Source organism: Passer domesticus, chromosome 1 (genome assembly GCF_036417665.1).
Source record: "Passer domesticus isolate bPasDom1 chromosome 1, bPasDom1.hap1, whole genome shotgun sequence".
NCBI lineage: Eukaryota > Metazoa > Chordata > Aves > Passeriformes > Passeridae > Passer > Passer domesticus.
In genome coordinates, this window is record NC_087474.1 from 142,051,191 (window position 1) to 142,066,692 (window position 15,502).

Genomic DNA, 15,502 nt, shown 5'->3' on the forward strand with positions numbered 1-15,502 from the left:
CTTTCATCAGTTCTCCATCACAGGCTATAGCTGGGAAACAAGTCAGCCCTCAGCTTCTTCTGTCACATCAAAGTGAATGGCCCACAGAAATCTCTCAGTCAACAGTGTATTAAAGGATGGTTTCCAAACTCTTCTCTAAGCCCTCATTTAGTGTGGGAAGAACACAGCCCTGAGACAGCTGGATAGCATTTGAGCTGTGTCCCTGTGCATCTGGTTTTCCCAGCTGCTGTCTGCATTCTTCAACCCTATAATCAAAACTGAGACCAACTTTTCCAAGTTCTTTTTAACAGCATGCACAGGACCTTTAGCTAGCTCTCCAAAATTTCCTACTGCTATTCCCATTCTCCTGCTTTCCTCTGAAAGAGTCCTCCCTAAGGAAAGAGCATCTTCTGCACCAGCTTCCCTCAGGGCTGCCATAGCACTTTATTAAAGATGAACTGCATCCTCCTTTGTAGTACATACAGGTAGGATACACTGAACTACAGCACACATAAAAGCACATGATAGAAGCTGTGAGGTGGAAAGTTTTACACAATTACACCCTTCAGGGCTTGTTCTGCCTTATTTATAGCCTTCTGCACCCTCTTATTCTACCCCTTTCCAGGTAGCAAATCCCAGACATACTTGGATAAGCACTTCAAAACTGTATATTCAGAGAACAGTTACAATGGACTGCTCATATTTACAGTTGCCATGGAAAACAACTCTGTGCCATGCTCTGTCATCTTAAATCTGGTTTAGGCATGACGGGCTGAACAACCAAGGTAATTCCATTTAAAATACATCTAGTCAGAGTCAAGGAGTTATTCTTTCCTAGACTGTAAAGCCATAAAGAAGATGAGATGCAGCACTGATGGTAGTAAACCTGGTGATAATTTTAAGGCTAAATGTGCTTCCCCCTTTTCCATTTACATGTTTTGCTCCAGATGGGCCTTAAAAGCTCGGTATAGTTTGCTAACTAATTACTGGATTAAGTGACACCGAGTTACAAACAATGACAATAAAACTCCCATATCCCTCAAAGGTATTTCAGTACTTGTCCTCTCACCAAAGAGTCATCAGTGATCCAAGGTGCTGGGCTATCCCTTCCCTGCCCTGACTTAGTGAAACCCCTCTGCTAGGAGCCACCACCTGTGCTGAGTGAAGCCTTGCTGCTCCTAAGATCAGGAGGACTTTGTCAATAGCTTCCAAAGAGAAATACCAAAATCTTTTCTATGGAAGGAATCCTCTCTATGACAAGGATCAAAGGGAGGCACAGCTCAGCCAGATTTCTATTTCTGACATCTACCTGAATCTTACAAGAAAGTGGATTATCCTCATGCAGATGTTTAAGGATTCCAGTAATTATGGAAATTGTTTTTGCATACATTTCAGCATGAAAATATGAAACACATATACAAATCTTAAATACTCAGTTGTGCAAATGTTTTCCAGAGCTGCATGATAAAATGATGTTACATTACCTGCCTTTTGAAGCCAAGCCATATATCTATTTTAAGAGGATAATTAAAAAATTTAAAATTAATGGTGAAGGGTTGCATATATCCTCTAGAGTGGATATCCTCTAGGTGTTGAAGATTAATACATTTACTTAGCCCACTTGATCTTGGAGAAATAATTGGTAAGCAAATTAATCCCTGATTCTGAGCAAGTATAGACCTTTAAGTGTGTCTATCTCTGGCTCCATATCTCAAATTTGAAGTTTACATCAAGTCTACCTCTATTAACAACAGGTCAGAATCATGCAGTCTTTTACAAAATAGGAGTTAAATACATTCTTTCCCCACTAGCCTTAACAGGTAAGTGAAAAAGTGATTGTCTATGTGTAGGTACACAGTTTGTGGTAACTGGGCGTGGGGCTGTGGCCCAGCCTCATCCCCAGTGGGCACAGCTGTGAAAGCAGGTGAGCAGCACTGACAGCACTGAGCCATGGAGTGCCCAGGGGCACTGACCAACCACCACAGGGAACAGAGGGCACACGGGTGCAGTGCATGAACATGAGGGGTATAAAAGGCTGGGCTAAAGAACAAGAAGGGCAAACACTTGAAGCCTTCTGAGGTGGTATGATGTCACTCTTCATGGGCAGATGCTTAAAGCTGTCTGAAATTGTATGGTGATACTCTGTGTACTGTGGCCCTCTCAACTGTGGCATATATGCAGTCTAACATTATCTGTAAAAGGGTGAGTTGAACAAACATGTAAAATGGGCTAAAGTGCATTGTTATAATGATCTAATCATCTGTTGGTTAGTTCTCATTTTCAGATCAAGTTCTGTGTTTACTTTTCTACTTGTTACATTATATAATTTATAACCTACCTGTTCATACTCATCAAAAGATACTGTATGCATATATATATTGTTTTTAACACCACTTGTTTTCAGCTTTAAAGATTGTAAGTTTCAAGGTTTTTTATTATCTGCAATACTGGATAAGATCTGAATAATATGCAGTGTAGTAATCCCTTAAGTGCTACTTTTCAGGCCAAAGAAACTATGCAGAAAATTTTCTGAAGTCCTCAATAGAAAAGGTTTTGTATAGGAGGAGGATAAAAAAGAAATTTTAATTAGGAAGTGTGGAATTGCAGTATGGAGTGACAGGTTAAGGCTCCCCAGGGGCATTAAGAAAATTTAATTTTGCTTCTCCAAGGATGGAGACTCAGGGCTTTGACCATGGGAAGTGGGAGAAGCACCACAGGACTCTTGCAAGGTATAGAATTTGTTTGGTTTGCTGCTGCCAGAGAGAAGGTCTGGGCATTCCCACAGGCCTGGGCTGCCCATGTGTCCTCATCCTCACATTGTAGCTCCACTTCCAGTAGTGACCTTGCCAGTTTTGCCACAGGCAATGTAAGCAGGAGGGGCACAGCCTTCCACAGTGTCATCCAAAGCAAACACCATCTCTTCTGCTCACAGCTGGTGATAATCCTTAATTATCAAGGTGTTCCCATGGCAGACAAGTTCCAGTGCCTAAGAGCATGGTATCTCCTTTTTAATGGACAAATATTTTTGGAATCATCATACATGAGCATAGTGCAAAAATAGGATCATGTATACGCAATGTAGAATCATCCTCCAAAGGATCAGCCCTTGTTGCTTGCCAAAGAAACTTATTTCAAGTAATAAATACAAGATACTCAATTACTAAAAATTGCTACATGGTACAGACATTCAAAATTAACTTGAAATTTACAGCTCTGTGATAATTTTATTTTCAAACAATTCACATAGTAGAGTACAGGAGCTGTAGTTATTTGTGGTGTACACAGATGTCTGGAGCAAGTGGGAGCCACATTACACAAGTCAACAGGCAGCACCCATTTGGCCACAATGCACCATTCATACAGACAGTGTGTAAAAACTAGATGAGACAACAAAAATCAGGGCAAGATGAAGATAGGACAAGGTGCATGAGGAAGTTATGTAACAAGACCATAGTTTAATATCAATAGTCAAGCATATATACAAAACAAAAAAGAAACCATTAGTAGCGGCAAGCACAGTATGAATGTTACAGCTAGGAAAATAAATATATTTTAGCTGATTTTAGGGTCTTTTCAATTTCCACACTTATTGTCAAATTCAATTTCCTTGAATTTGCTCACTCATAGCTATATTTGCTTTCTAAAATAGCTTCATGAGAATGCCTGGTTCTCTGTTTTCAAATGGCCTATAGAACTAATCATGAAAGGTTTCAGAAGTGGAGTTACACAAAGTTTGTTAACTGTGGTATTTGGGCAGCTAACCTGCTAAATTAAAAAAATATATGAGTTAGCCCTGCTTACTCAGCTATCATTAATAATACTCAGATTCCCTTCCCCTTTTTAAGTTTCAGCTGACCAGAGATGAGAAGCAATCTGATCTGTCAGGATTTCATGAAACCTTATTAACATGACTGAGGAACAGATAGCTAAAACAGAGCAAAAAGCATTGGGCTGACATGTCCAAAATTTCTAATACCTAAACATGTTTTATTAATAGTTTGCAAACAGAAACAACTGCAGACTGAAAAAAAAAATATGCTGAATGGCTTGATGGCATTTATTTACCACACCAGCAGGAAAATGTTTATTTCTAACATTTTAAATAAAATATTTATATTTTTGAAATAGGAAAACATTCACTATATAATAGTCTTCTACTTATTTTGTCTGAAAATATCTCAATCTTTGCAACAGAAATAGTTATTAATTAACAACACTAATTTTCTAGACTTGTTCAGACTACACTTTTGATTAAATATCCTCAGGACCCAGTAAGAATAAAACAGGAGCATGTTATGACTTGTCAGTTGAACAAACATAACTTTCAGTTACCAGGAAAGTCTGAGCTACATAAATACTTACTGCATTACTACAAAACACAAACCACATGGTGAACTGCCTCCACTTAAAAAAAAAAAAAAGAATTGCAAAATTGCATGTAAGAAGTTATACTTTTTCACTGCTTAAATTATAACCTCTTAAACAAGAGGAAAAATGGAGATATTGCCAAGTGGTTAACGTACATTTGTGCATAAACCTTTCTGCCCACGCATTTATGTAAATACAATCAGCATTTGATTTCTGTAAGTGTCACTTTTCCCCTACATTGTTCTAGTTAATTCCTACATTGCTTTCTGAGAAAAATAGCCAATAGGAAAGGAAACAAATAACAGAGGAGACAAAGAGTGTCTAATTAAATAAGGTATCTGCCTCCTTCCTGGAACTCTATTACATCACACTCCCAGAAAGTATTTTCAGAAAATCCATTTGTTCCAGATATCACCTCCTCTCCAGCTAATACACACAAAGCCTATTCTGCTTTTGAAACACTTTAGTCTTAATATTTTAACCAGTTAACATTGGAACATTTGTCTGAATCCTTTCACCTAGGTTAGAAATGGCAGATATCCAAATCCTTGCAGCAGTGTGAAGGGTATTTTTTCTGGGACAGGAGGCCTATTCTTTTTTTGTGCTCACCATTTCTTAACCTAAGCCTATGGTTTCTTTTTCTTGGATGCTGGTCCTGCGCTTGTGTGCATGAAGACAAAGATGCCTGTAAGAGATCATTTATATTACTTACAAACTCAGGTGCACTGGACCATGGAATGTTCCTCTGAGCCATTTCCTCTGCGCTGCCCTTCGAAATAGAGCTTCATCTCCTTCTTGTTTGCCGCATTCTCTTTACCACAAAAAAAAAAAAAAAAGTAATGTGTTAGTCTTTAATATCTTTAATACAGCACACATCAAGGACTTGGACTCCATTGTGTTAGAAACAACACAAATGAGGATAAAAAAAATCCTTACTCTAGAAACCTTGCTGTTCTGAGAATTAGATATGCTAAGCTGCAACACTGATGGATTAGATCAATATGGCATTTGCTGTATTTTCCTTTGCTTTGGTCCTTCTGGTAAATAAGGAATAGAGTCACTTCACTAGCAGCCAAGCTGTAATCAGGGAGCAGGGAGCTACAGCTGAGGTAAATCTTTGAAGGTTGTATGAAAGTCTGTGGAGACCATAGAAAATGCAGAAGTATATTTGCAGGAATGGCATGTAATTACTGTAAATCAGTCCTCAGATGATAAACACTGATATAGCTTAAAGACCAGAAGATGAATATTTGCAAGGATCCATTCAAACCAATAGATCCCATATGCATGTAGCATTAGGACATGGAAATGGAAGGAGAGGATGGCTGCCCATTTGTGGAACTGCTTGCAACTCCAATACCCAAGAAACTGGGTTTCCATTAGCATCATTGATTAAGGAAATTTCAAGCTGCTTTCTGCAGAACTGTAACACAATACTTCAGGTTGCCCACTCCCACATCCTGACAGGATCAGTGGCATAATCAAATCACAGCTCTTCTGGCTCCTCTCCTCTCCTTGCCTTCTAGAAACCATTCATGCAGGAACACTTACTCCTCGCTGCCCAGCACTTCTACTACTGAAGACATAAATCAGAGGCAGCCATTACACTCGGATCTCATGCTCCAGGGCTCCCTGAGGACAGCAAAACAGATGGCCCCCAAGACATTCCACCCAGCTGACTGCCAGTCTCTGTCTTCCCGTCCTGCTGGATCATCTGCTCCTCCAGTCTCTGCCTCCCATCTTTTATTCCTACCAAGTGCAGAGAACTTCCAAGCTGCTAGCTCCTTGGAGAAATAGTTATTTCCTTGAAGAAATTCTTTGTTGTTATTTTGTGGCAGGTCACAGAGCATGACTACAGAGAGGACAAGAAATAGGGCATAACCAATTCCCACATGCAGGCAAGACAGGAAAATGTCTTAGGACCATCCAAAGGAGAAAAGAATTAAGTTGGACACACTGCTTTTGCTGTGTGTCTCAGCAATGCTTTCCTAGGAAGTAATAGGGACCTACTTGATGGGCAGCCAGAAGTATGAGTTAATTCTACATCTCTCAACAAAAATCCTTGGAAAATCTTAGTAAAACAAGGGAACACTGGCCCTTTTTAAAGGTTCATATGTAAAGACTGCCTGGCACAGGCTCTGTGGTGTCTCCACAGCAACTTCATACTGACCCCCACTGTTCGCACCCTGTGAATACAGACACGCTGGGAGAGCCTGCATCTCCCGCAGAAAAGTTCATGTGCAGCACAGCTGCTTCTTCCCAAAAGTGCTGGAATTCACTCCACAGTGACATTGCTTAGGATTTGGAACACACAGCAGATAGGCTGGAATACCCGAGAAATTACAGTTTGCCAGGTTGCTGCATGCCAGGAAACATGGGATACCTAAGAAAAATTTTCAGATAGGAGAAGAACGCATCTGAGAGAACCTAATTATGTAGTACCTGTAGTCTGGAAGAAGACAACATTTCAACCCATGCAGAGGACACACGAGTCACTCAGCCTGTTTGGAACAGAAAGTGCAAATCCTTCCAGCTTCCAGACTTGTCTGCATTTCCTGGTGCCACTAATTTCTTTCCTGCCCCACTCCCCGCCCCCAGCTTCTGCCTGGCATTAACATGCCCAAATTTCTTTGTCTCCACACACCTGCATTTATTTGCCCTCCTGATGTACACAGGATTCTGCATATATTTCCTATATCATCTCCCTGTGATTATCCACACACACCTTTTCTGTCCTTTCTGACAACTGAACATTTTCTGAATTTTTCACTGCACACATATGGCACTTCTTTTTATATCCCCACCTTCCACCTCCCCCTGGAGTAAAATCACTTCCGCTCAAGAATGTAAGAAGCTTTATTCCCTCTCCTTTTTATTTTCTTTTTTTTTCTGATTATGTCTCCAATGGCCACTGGCTTGGGGTGAGTGTCAGAGCCATTTGCACTTCCCTTTGGAAAAAGCTACCCATCACTCATAAAACCTGGCAGGTAAAAAGTCTTTTGGCCCTTCTACCTCTCAATATAGTTTAGGTTTGCAAGTGAAGCTAACACCCCCCTGCTTAGGGGACTTTCTGTTTTTCCCTGTGGGTTTTTTTTTTTTTTAAATAAATAACTTTCTTCATGCTTTTCTCCCTGTGGGGTAGTGAGTGACAATCTTTAGCTGCGGTAAACTTCAGCCACCAGGAAGGACAATGAAAATATGTCTTTATTTCTCGGAATTTTGGGAAACCTTGACAGAATGTGACAAACCTTAATTAAAGCTACTTTTAGAATGGGGCTTTATCCCAGAAACCTTTTACTGAAACCATACCAAGTGTGCCTTGCTGCCTGGGGTGCCCCATCCTCTCCCAGTGCCCAGATGGCTGTCAACTGTTTCCAGGGCTCTGACATTCAGCAAAAGACTACTGGTGCTGGCACTTTGTCCCAAGACAAGTTGTAATACCAAGGCTAAAGCAGAAGGAGAGAGCCTTAAAGGTAAAGAAAAGGTGAAAGGTGTCATCTCATTTTTAGTGGCTGCTAGTGACTGGAGAAGCAGCAGTTATACTGATTTATAACCTCCTTTCTACAGAGAGGATATAAAATAAACAGAGTGAAAGGATTCAAGTATGTGGACACAGCTTGTGAATATCAGCTTAATCATTCCTGGAATTAAATTTTGGTGGTTTTTTTTTTTTTAGATAATTTCTTATAGAATCAAATCTCACTTTGTGTTTTGCAGAAGATACCTGTTAGAAAAGCAAGAGGCAGACTCTCTTGCCTCTCCCATGTGGAGTTTAGGATTATGTGCAGTTTGGTGTGTTCAAGGCCAACAGTCAGGCTGGGCTGGAGCCTGTTGGCTCCCTACTAAAAACAGAGGCTCGTAGTGCACTGCAGAGCTCATTAACAAGGTCAGCTTGTTCAAGTAAAGGTCTCTTTATCAAAAGGATTGTTTGCAATACAAGCAATCCCAAACACTTTCTGCACACCAAATTTATCATAGAAGTTCATGTCTGCACATCTATTTCTTTCCAGTAGTTTAGATGGAATAAATACTAGGATGTTAAACCACAATTTAAAAAGAGGGAAATTTTTTTAGTCTTCCAGCAGAGCATGTCTGCTGCTTAACTGGAAGCCCAAAGAAGCAGAAAAGCTCCTGAACATCAAATAAAACCAAATGCAAACTGAGATTTGCATTGAGTGAAAAGAAATACAATGCACATATGAAAAGTGGTCACCCTATTTCCCATTTGAAAATTTAATGTAATTTTTGAATTATATGACTGAACTTAAAGTTAGACATCTGTTTGGACAGATTACTTAGCACCTTGGCACAGATGTTCTATGTTTTTTATTATGGCACTTTAATTAAAGATCATTCATTAGCACTCATGCAGCATAGTTAAGTGCCATTTTGAGTAGAGCTGCACAGGGAATGAGTCCTGTGTGCCATTTGTAATAGCAGCTTTAAATCAGGTGGTGATGGCAAATGATTGCCACAAAGCCAGCCACAACCTTTTTGCCACTACTGAGTGGGGAAAGAGGTCAGGAGGGGACTCACACTCTCATATCTGTGCAGCAGATGCCAACACACCTTCCACCCCCTGCTATCCCCAGTGCTCCTGGAGGAGAGCAGGACAAGGTCCTGTTATCCCCAGTGTATCTAGAGGGACAGGAGCAGGTACCAAGGAAACCAGTGGGGCCTCCCCTCTGGTTCCTGCTTCCACTCTGCCCTGGTGCCTCCTCTTGCTACTCGCTGGTCTCTTCCTGCAGGGCCCCAGCAACAAGTGTGCTCTACCAGTACAGGGTTTTCTAAGAGGGTGAAGGGAGAAGGTGACACAAAATCTATCTTAGCTAGGCAAGGTAACTGGGAGTCTTTCAGGTTAGACCCCAGGAAAGCTACAGAAGACTAACTTGGGAGGATGTGGAACAGTCCTTCAAAAATATGTGCCAGGTGATGCAGTCCAAAGGAATAAATTTAAAACTCTGTGAGTGAAGGAAAAAGGTTTACAAGTTTAATGTCATATCCCTGCAAAGCATTTCTGCAATTCAGTGTATTCACCTCACCACCATTGCACATCAGCCTCTTGTAGGTATACCATGCCTTCCACCCTGGTCTCTGCCTGGCAGAGATTTGCAGAAATGACTGCTGCATACCACAGAAATGTGCTAGGTGGGTTTGATTTGTAGAGAGCCTATAATTTGCTTCCTATATCTTTTTAAACCCATTACATCCCTAACAATGGAAACTGTCAGCTGAAGTGATTTTGTCAGCCACATCTGAGAAGCTGCATATTTTATGACCATTAAAGTTTCCCGTAACTTCTCACTTGAATTTTTCATTGCTTAAGAACATGGGGTTTTTATTTCTCAAATTCCAAAACAAGCATCAGAAGTGATAAAAACTTGTCAGCTCAACAGGAAAGGAAGTGAGGATTTGTTCCCTGGGTTACTTCTATTCTTTTAATCTAATGAATGTTTAGCATAAAATTCACAGACAATTACATGGTTACACTTAATGCCATTCCCATTTTTCACCATGTGGGTTTTGTTTGCATTACCTACAGAGACAGCTCTTCAGCAGCAGGAGAAGAAATATGTTTCCCAAAGCTTAATTTCATCCCAGTGGTTGCAGTATTTTTCCGGGTCATGTAAGGTGCATGCTTGTTTCAGGCCAAGAGGGTGAACTTCAAATTCCCCTAAGGCATATTCTCACCTTCAGCAGAAAATGCCCAGCTGGGTCTAAGTGGGAGGAGGCTTACAGCAGCCTGATGCTGATGTGCCAGCTTTCACTACCCACACATTTTAAGTAGACCAATGCAGTGCTCTGTTGGGAGGGAGGTGGCTCACCCACCAGGCAGGGAGAGCAGCCCTGATAGATATCTTGAGATTCACCTTGCCAGATGGGAGCCCAAGTGATTTGCCTTTATTAAACCCATAGTTTCTTAAAAAATTCACTCTTAGATGGACACTTCCTTGCCATTTGTGTGTTTTAAAACCACTATCACTGTCTAAGCATTAAGGACAGCATCCTTTTCGTCTGTGCCAAGCACAGCACATAGCAGAGGCTTGGTCAAGAAGCACAGGGCTCTCTAATGATTCTGCTGGGGCAGAGTGAGTAGATGATTTGATAGAACTTTGGGGCAACATACAGAGTAACTCTTTTAGGTATTGTTCCTAAAACAATTTTGTAGTCTCTTTCTGCATATGTCCTTTCTCTGTACACATCTTTACCCTTCTGAAGGATTTTTCTGTCCTATTTTTTGTCAGTACAGAAATACAGTTCTGCTTAATATGCTTTGATTCCTGTTATATGCTGATATAACAGAAAAACAATTGAATGGCTACAATGGCTTAATCCCTATTCTTGTTTTGTGGGTGTTAAGAAATCTGGAAGATTGTATTTTGTATCTTTGTATTCTGGAATGTATTTCTCATCCTTCAATCCCTACCCTACTATTCATAAAAGACTTTGTGGGTAAAAGGCAAAACCATGCATACCCTGCTTCAAATGCTCCTTACCTTTCCTAATTACATGCATCAACAAGTTGGATAAATATTTTTTTCTGGAGTAAGAGATGAGAAAAAGATGGAAAGAATAACACATGACAAGTCTCAGTGACTTAACACATAGTGAAGGCATTCAGATACTTAGGAAATAGGCAAAGAGGAGACAAGGAGGAAGGAAGAAGCACTGAGCATTCATGAACAAAAGGGGCTCTATTGACTTCTTTATAAACAGAACAAATTATTTTGTGACTACAGCTACTTAAAACAGGGTTTGACAGGATACAGTCTTCAGTTAAACATTGGTGTGGCTCTATGCTAAGATGCCAAATAGCAAGAGTAAGTACAATTTCTCATCAAAGTGCCCTGTTGAAAAAGAAAGCAGATAAGAGACCATTTCCCATCTAATGTAGTTGAGAACCTGATGCTACAGAAAGCTGGCCATTCTGAAGAATAATCAACAGTTCAACTTTTTTTCCTTTCCAATTCAAGTTGTTTAAGACCAGTGTCATATTCCTGACTTGCTCTGTGCCTTACGGCAGTTGTATGCTGCCCTCCTTTCAGATGCTAGGCTTGCTATCCCTCCCAGCTTCCTAATTAATAAATTATATGTATGTAAGGGATGTATTGTTTTGGATAAATTTCCTTATTCCTTTAAAGAAATAAAGAAAAGAGATTGATTAAAACTTTTTTTTTTTTTTTGTTTTTTTTTTTTTTTTTGTTTTGTTTTGTTTTGTTTCTGGTAGATTTATAGAGTCACAGAACCAGTTAGGTTTGAAAAGACCTCTAAGATTGTGTGCAAACATAAAGCCAGCACTGCTAAGCCTATCACTAGACCATGCCCTTAAGTGTCACATCCACATGTCTTTCAAATGCCTCCAGGGTATACCCTGGCAGCCTGTTCCAAAGCATAACAGCACTTTCAGTGAAGAAATGTTTCTAAATACCCAATCTAAACCAAGGAGGTCAGTCCCTCTCAAACTATCATTTGTAACCTGGGAGAAGAGACTGACTTCCACCTCTCAGTACTTGTAGAGAATGATAAGGTCACCCCCAAGCCTCCTTTTCTCCAGGCTAAACACCCCAAGCTCCCTCAGCTGCTCCTCATGGGACTTGTGCTCCAGGCCCTTCAGCAGCTCTGTTGCCCTTCTCTGGACTCACTCCAGCACCCCAATGTCCTTCCTGAATTGAGGGGCCCAGAACTGGACACAGGATTTGAGGTGAGGCCTCACCAGTGCCCAGTACAGGAGGACAGTCCCTGCTGGCCACACTATTGCTGCTCCAGACCAGGATGCCATTGGCCTTCTTGGCCACCTGTGCACAGCTGGCTCATGTTCAGCTGCCAACAACCAGCACGCTCAGGTCCTTTTCCACTGGGCAGCCTTTCAGCCATTCTGTCCTCAGCCTGTTGTTGTGACCCAAGTGCAGGACCCAGCACTTGGCCTTGTTAAACCTCAAACAGTTGGCCTCAGCCCACTGATGCAGTCTGTCCTGGTCTCTCTGAAGAGCCTTAATTTCCTCAGCAAATTAACACTGCAACTCAACTTGGTGTTGTATGGAGAAAAAAAATTTGAGACTTTTTCCCTGAATTTCATCTCTATTTTTTTTTTATATTTTCAAGACAGCAATTCTGAATTCAAATCAGAGCATTTATCAGTATTAGCTTCAACTGAAATCTGAAATGAAATATTTTATTCCATCCCCACCAAGTGTTCCCTATCTCAAAAGCAGTCCAGAGCTGGCAGCTCAGATCTAGTATCCTCACACACACAAATTTCTATTTTATCACCCTCCTTCTTATACTGCCTCACTATAACATTCCTCTGTGGTTTTTCTGATGAACCTTTTTGCATGGGCTAATGAGAAAACCAAGATTAATCACCTGCAGGACAGGATTCTCTCTTCTCCCTCCACTCTCAGGAGTGAAGACGGCTTCTTTGAAAGAGTGGACTGCATTTCTGATCCCTTCAATTTGCTTTGTCTGTGATGATGATCCTTCCAGCTGTGAGAAATAGTCATTCGCCTACAAAACTGAAAGAGGACAAAGTCATCAAAGCAAAACTATTTATTGGTATCAACAAGTAAGCTGAGTCAGGCACATTTCACTGAGGAGGCAAACCTCCCTCTAAAATGCACAAACCTTTAGACACTTCCTCAGCTGGTGGGGTCGCTGTTCCTTTTTCACTTTGGCTGACTACTCAAGAATTCATTCTTTCTGACTGCCTACCACCTTCAAACTGACACCTCCTTTCCTCTCCCCTTTCTGTCCCTCTCACAACTAAGGACTCTGAAGTAATAAGCATCACTTCACTTCTCTTTTTCTCCCCTCCATATTCAGGAGGCCTGGCCTCCTGCTAGCTACATCTTTGCCTGCATGACATAAGCACACATGCTTATGGCTGAAACAGTGGCTGAAGCAAAACATGATTTTATTTCTCACACAAATCCATGCCATTAATTTCATTTTTTTCTGCTTTCTAACTTAGTTTAAAATATTAAAGTTACTTCAATTTGCAATATTTGTAAGAGAAAGAATTAAAATAAGCTTCCTAGAGAACTGGCTGTCACTGTGATATTTTCTGAAAAATCCCTTCTCCTGGAAAATTGAAAAGCCTCAGAGAAAAATGTAAGTAATAATTATCTGATTCTCTTCACCTGTGTTTGCTGCTTTGGAATGTGGTCTGGAGGTTGTTTACCAACAGATGCATGTTTGATTGGTTCCATGTGAATTGTTTGTAGTTAATGACCAATCACAGCCAACTGTGTCACACTCTCTGAATCAGTCACAGGGTTTTTTTTATTCATTCTTGTTAAACCTTCTGATGTATCTTCTCTCTATAGTTTTGTATAGTTTTTGTATAGCATTCTTTTCATATCATAATCATATCATATCAGCCTTCTGAGAACATGGAGTCAGATTCATCTCTTCCCTCGTCCTGGGTCCCTCGCAACCACCACAAGTGGCCACAGTACTGTGCCTGCCAGGGTTTGGCAAGAAACCTTTGGACAATGCTCTCAGGCACATGCTGTGATATTTGGGATTGTCAGGTGTGGAGCCAGGAGCTGGACTAGATGATCTTCATGGGTCCCTTGCAAATCAAGATATTCTTGATTATGTGAAGAATGCAAAAGTCCCTCAGAAGTATTTGCAATGTGAAAAGAGAGAAGAGGAAGGCCATGGTCTCCATAGTTTGAATGAATGTAGACCAATGCACAGACAAGATTCTGTTCATCTCTCCCTCCTAGAAACCAGAATGGTCAGTGAGATAAATGATGGCAGATACTGGAAAGGACAAGTGGGGCATAGGTAGGTAAGCTTCACGGACCAGGGAACTTACAGACCTCCAAACCCAAATGCTGACAGTCAGACCTGTGACCTCCTTTTTAACAAACTTGGGAGCAGACAAAGAATACAGCAGCTTGCAGTGTTTTGAAGAACGTTTTCCCAGTGTGATTTAGTTATTCTTAGTGTTAACATAAAAACAGAAAAAAATACACACATATCTAAACACCTACAAAGGACTAAGGGTGCTGTGTAGCACCCAGATACTGTTAGCAACAATAGCTTTTAATTGCAAAGTAGAAGCAGTTTTCAAAGCAGAGGTGTGAACAGAGATAATTTTAGAAGTAATGCATATCCCTCAGCAGCAGCAGCAGGAGGTATCTCAGTGGTCAAACAGCGTCGTGGTCAGAGCCTGACCCCAGAAAGAAACAACAGGCTGAACAACAGAAGAGTGGCTGGAAGTTACAGCCAACTATCCTTTTCTACCAAATCTGATGCCATTATGCTAAGATTATGACCCACATTATTATTTACTGAACAGACTTATGTCATTGCAAATGAAAATTCTGAAAATTAATGGATTTATATATGTGTGTGTGTATTTACTCAGTGTCACAAAAATAATTTATAGACTTTTAACAAAAAAAAAAAAAAAAAAAAAAAAAAAAGAAAGCAAAGGGGGTTATCCAGCTTTTTAAAATTAGAAAATGTAATTTTGGAGCATTGCTTCACAGAAGCATTTACGTGTGCTTTAGTGCAGAATTCACTCAAAATGTGTAAATAATCTTGGAAAAATTGGTGCTGAAAGAATTTTAGTCTGAAAAACCAGTTTTCATAACAGTAAAATATGGAGCTGTGAAGGTTCATATATTAGTGCTCAAATCAACCCCTTTAAGGAAAACACAACCGTGATTCAAGCACACAAAGCCTAGCAGCCAGACCTCTATTGCAGAGGGAAGACCTCTGGCTGATCAGCCTGCAGCAAGTGTTCACAACAGAAGTGTCCACAAGAGATGTGCAAATATCCAGATATGGAACTGTGTCTGTGGAACAGGAGTCACTGATTCTGGAACCACTGCAGGGGGAGAAAAGTAACAGTATGCAAGACCTATGATCTGTACAAAATAATAGAGAATAGAAACATAGATTTGTTTTGGTTGAAAGAAACCTTTGAAAGTCCTCTAGTTCCAACTCCCCTGCCATGGGCAGGGATACCAGATGATCATAGCCCCATCAAACATGGCCTTAAATGTTTCCAGGCATGGGAAATCTCTGGGCAACTTGTTCCGAGGTTTCATCACCCTCATCGCAAAACACTTCTCGCTTATATCCAACGGAAAACGAGCCTCCCTCAGTTTAAAACCATGATGTCATAAATCCTGCCCTGGCC

The 15,502-nt window shown here is 40.6% G+C and overlaps 1 long non-coding RNA gene across 3 annotated transcripts in view; it reads right to left on the reverse strand.

Annotated features, from left to right (window-relative positions):
- The window catches only part of LOC135283463 (uncharacterized), a 43,874-nt gene extending 29,119 nt beyond the window's left edge, over positions 1 to 14,755 (reverse strand). The window contains exons 1-3 of one of the 3 annotated variants that reach the window (XR_010349218.1): positions 12,970 to 14,755; positions 12,712 to 12,860; positions 5,060 to 5,158 (exon numbers count right to left, since the gene is read on the reverse strand). This is a non-coding gene — a long non-coding RNA (uncharacterized LOC135283463). Of the gene's footprint in view, positions 1 to 3,493; positions 5,159 to 12,711; positions 12,861 to 12,969 lie in introns of those variants that run through there. The other 2 variants (XR_010349217.1, XR_010349216.1) reach the window with 2 other exon arrangements.
- Between the last annotated feature and the right edge of the window lie 747 nt (positions 14,756 to 15,502).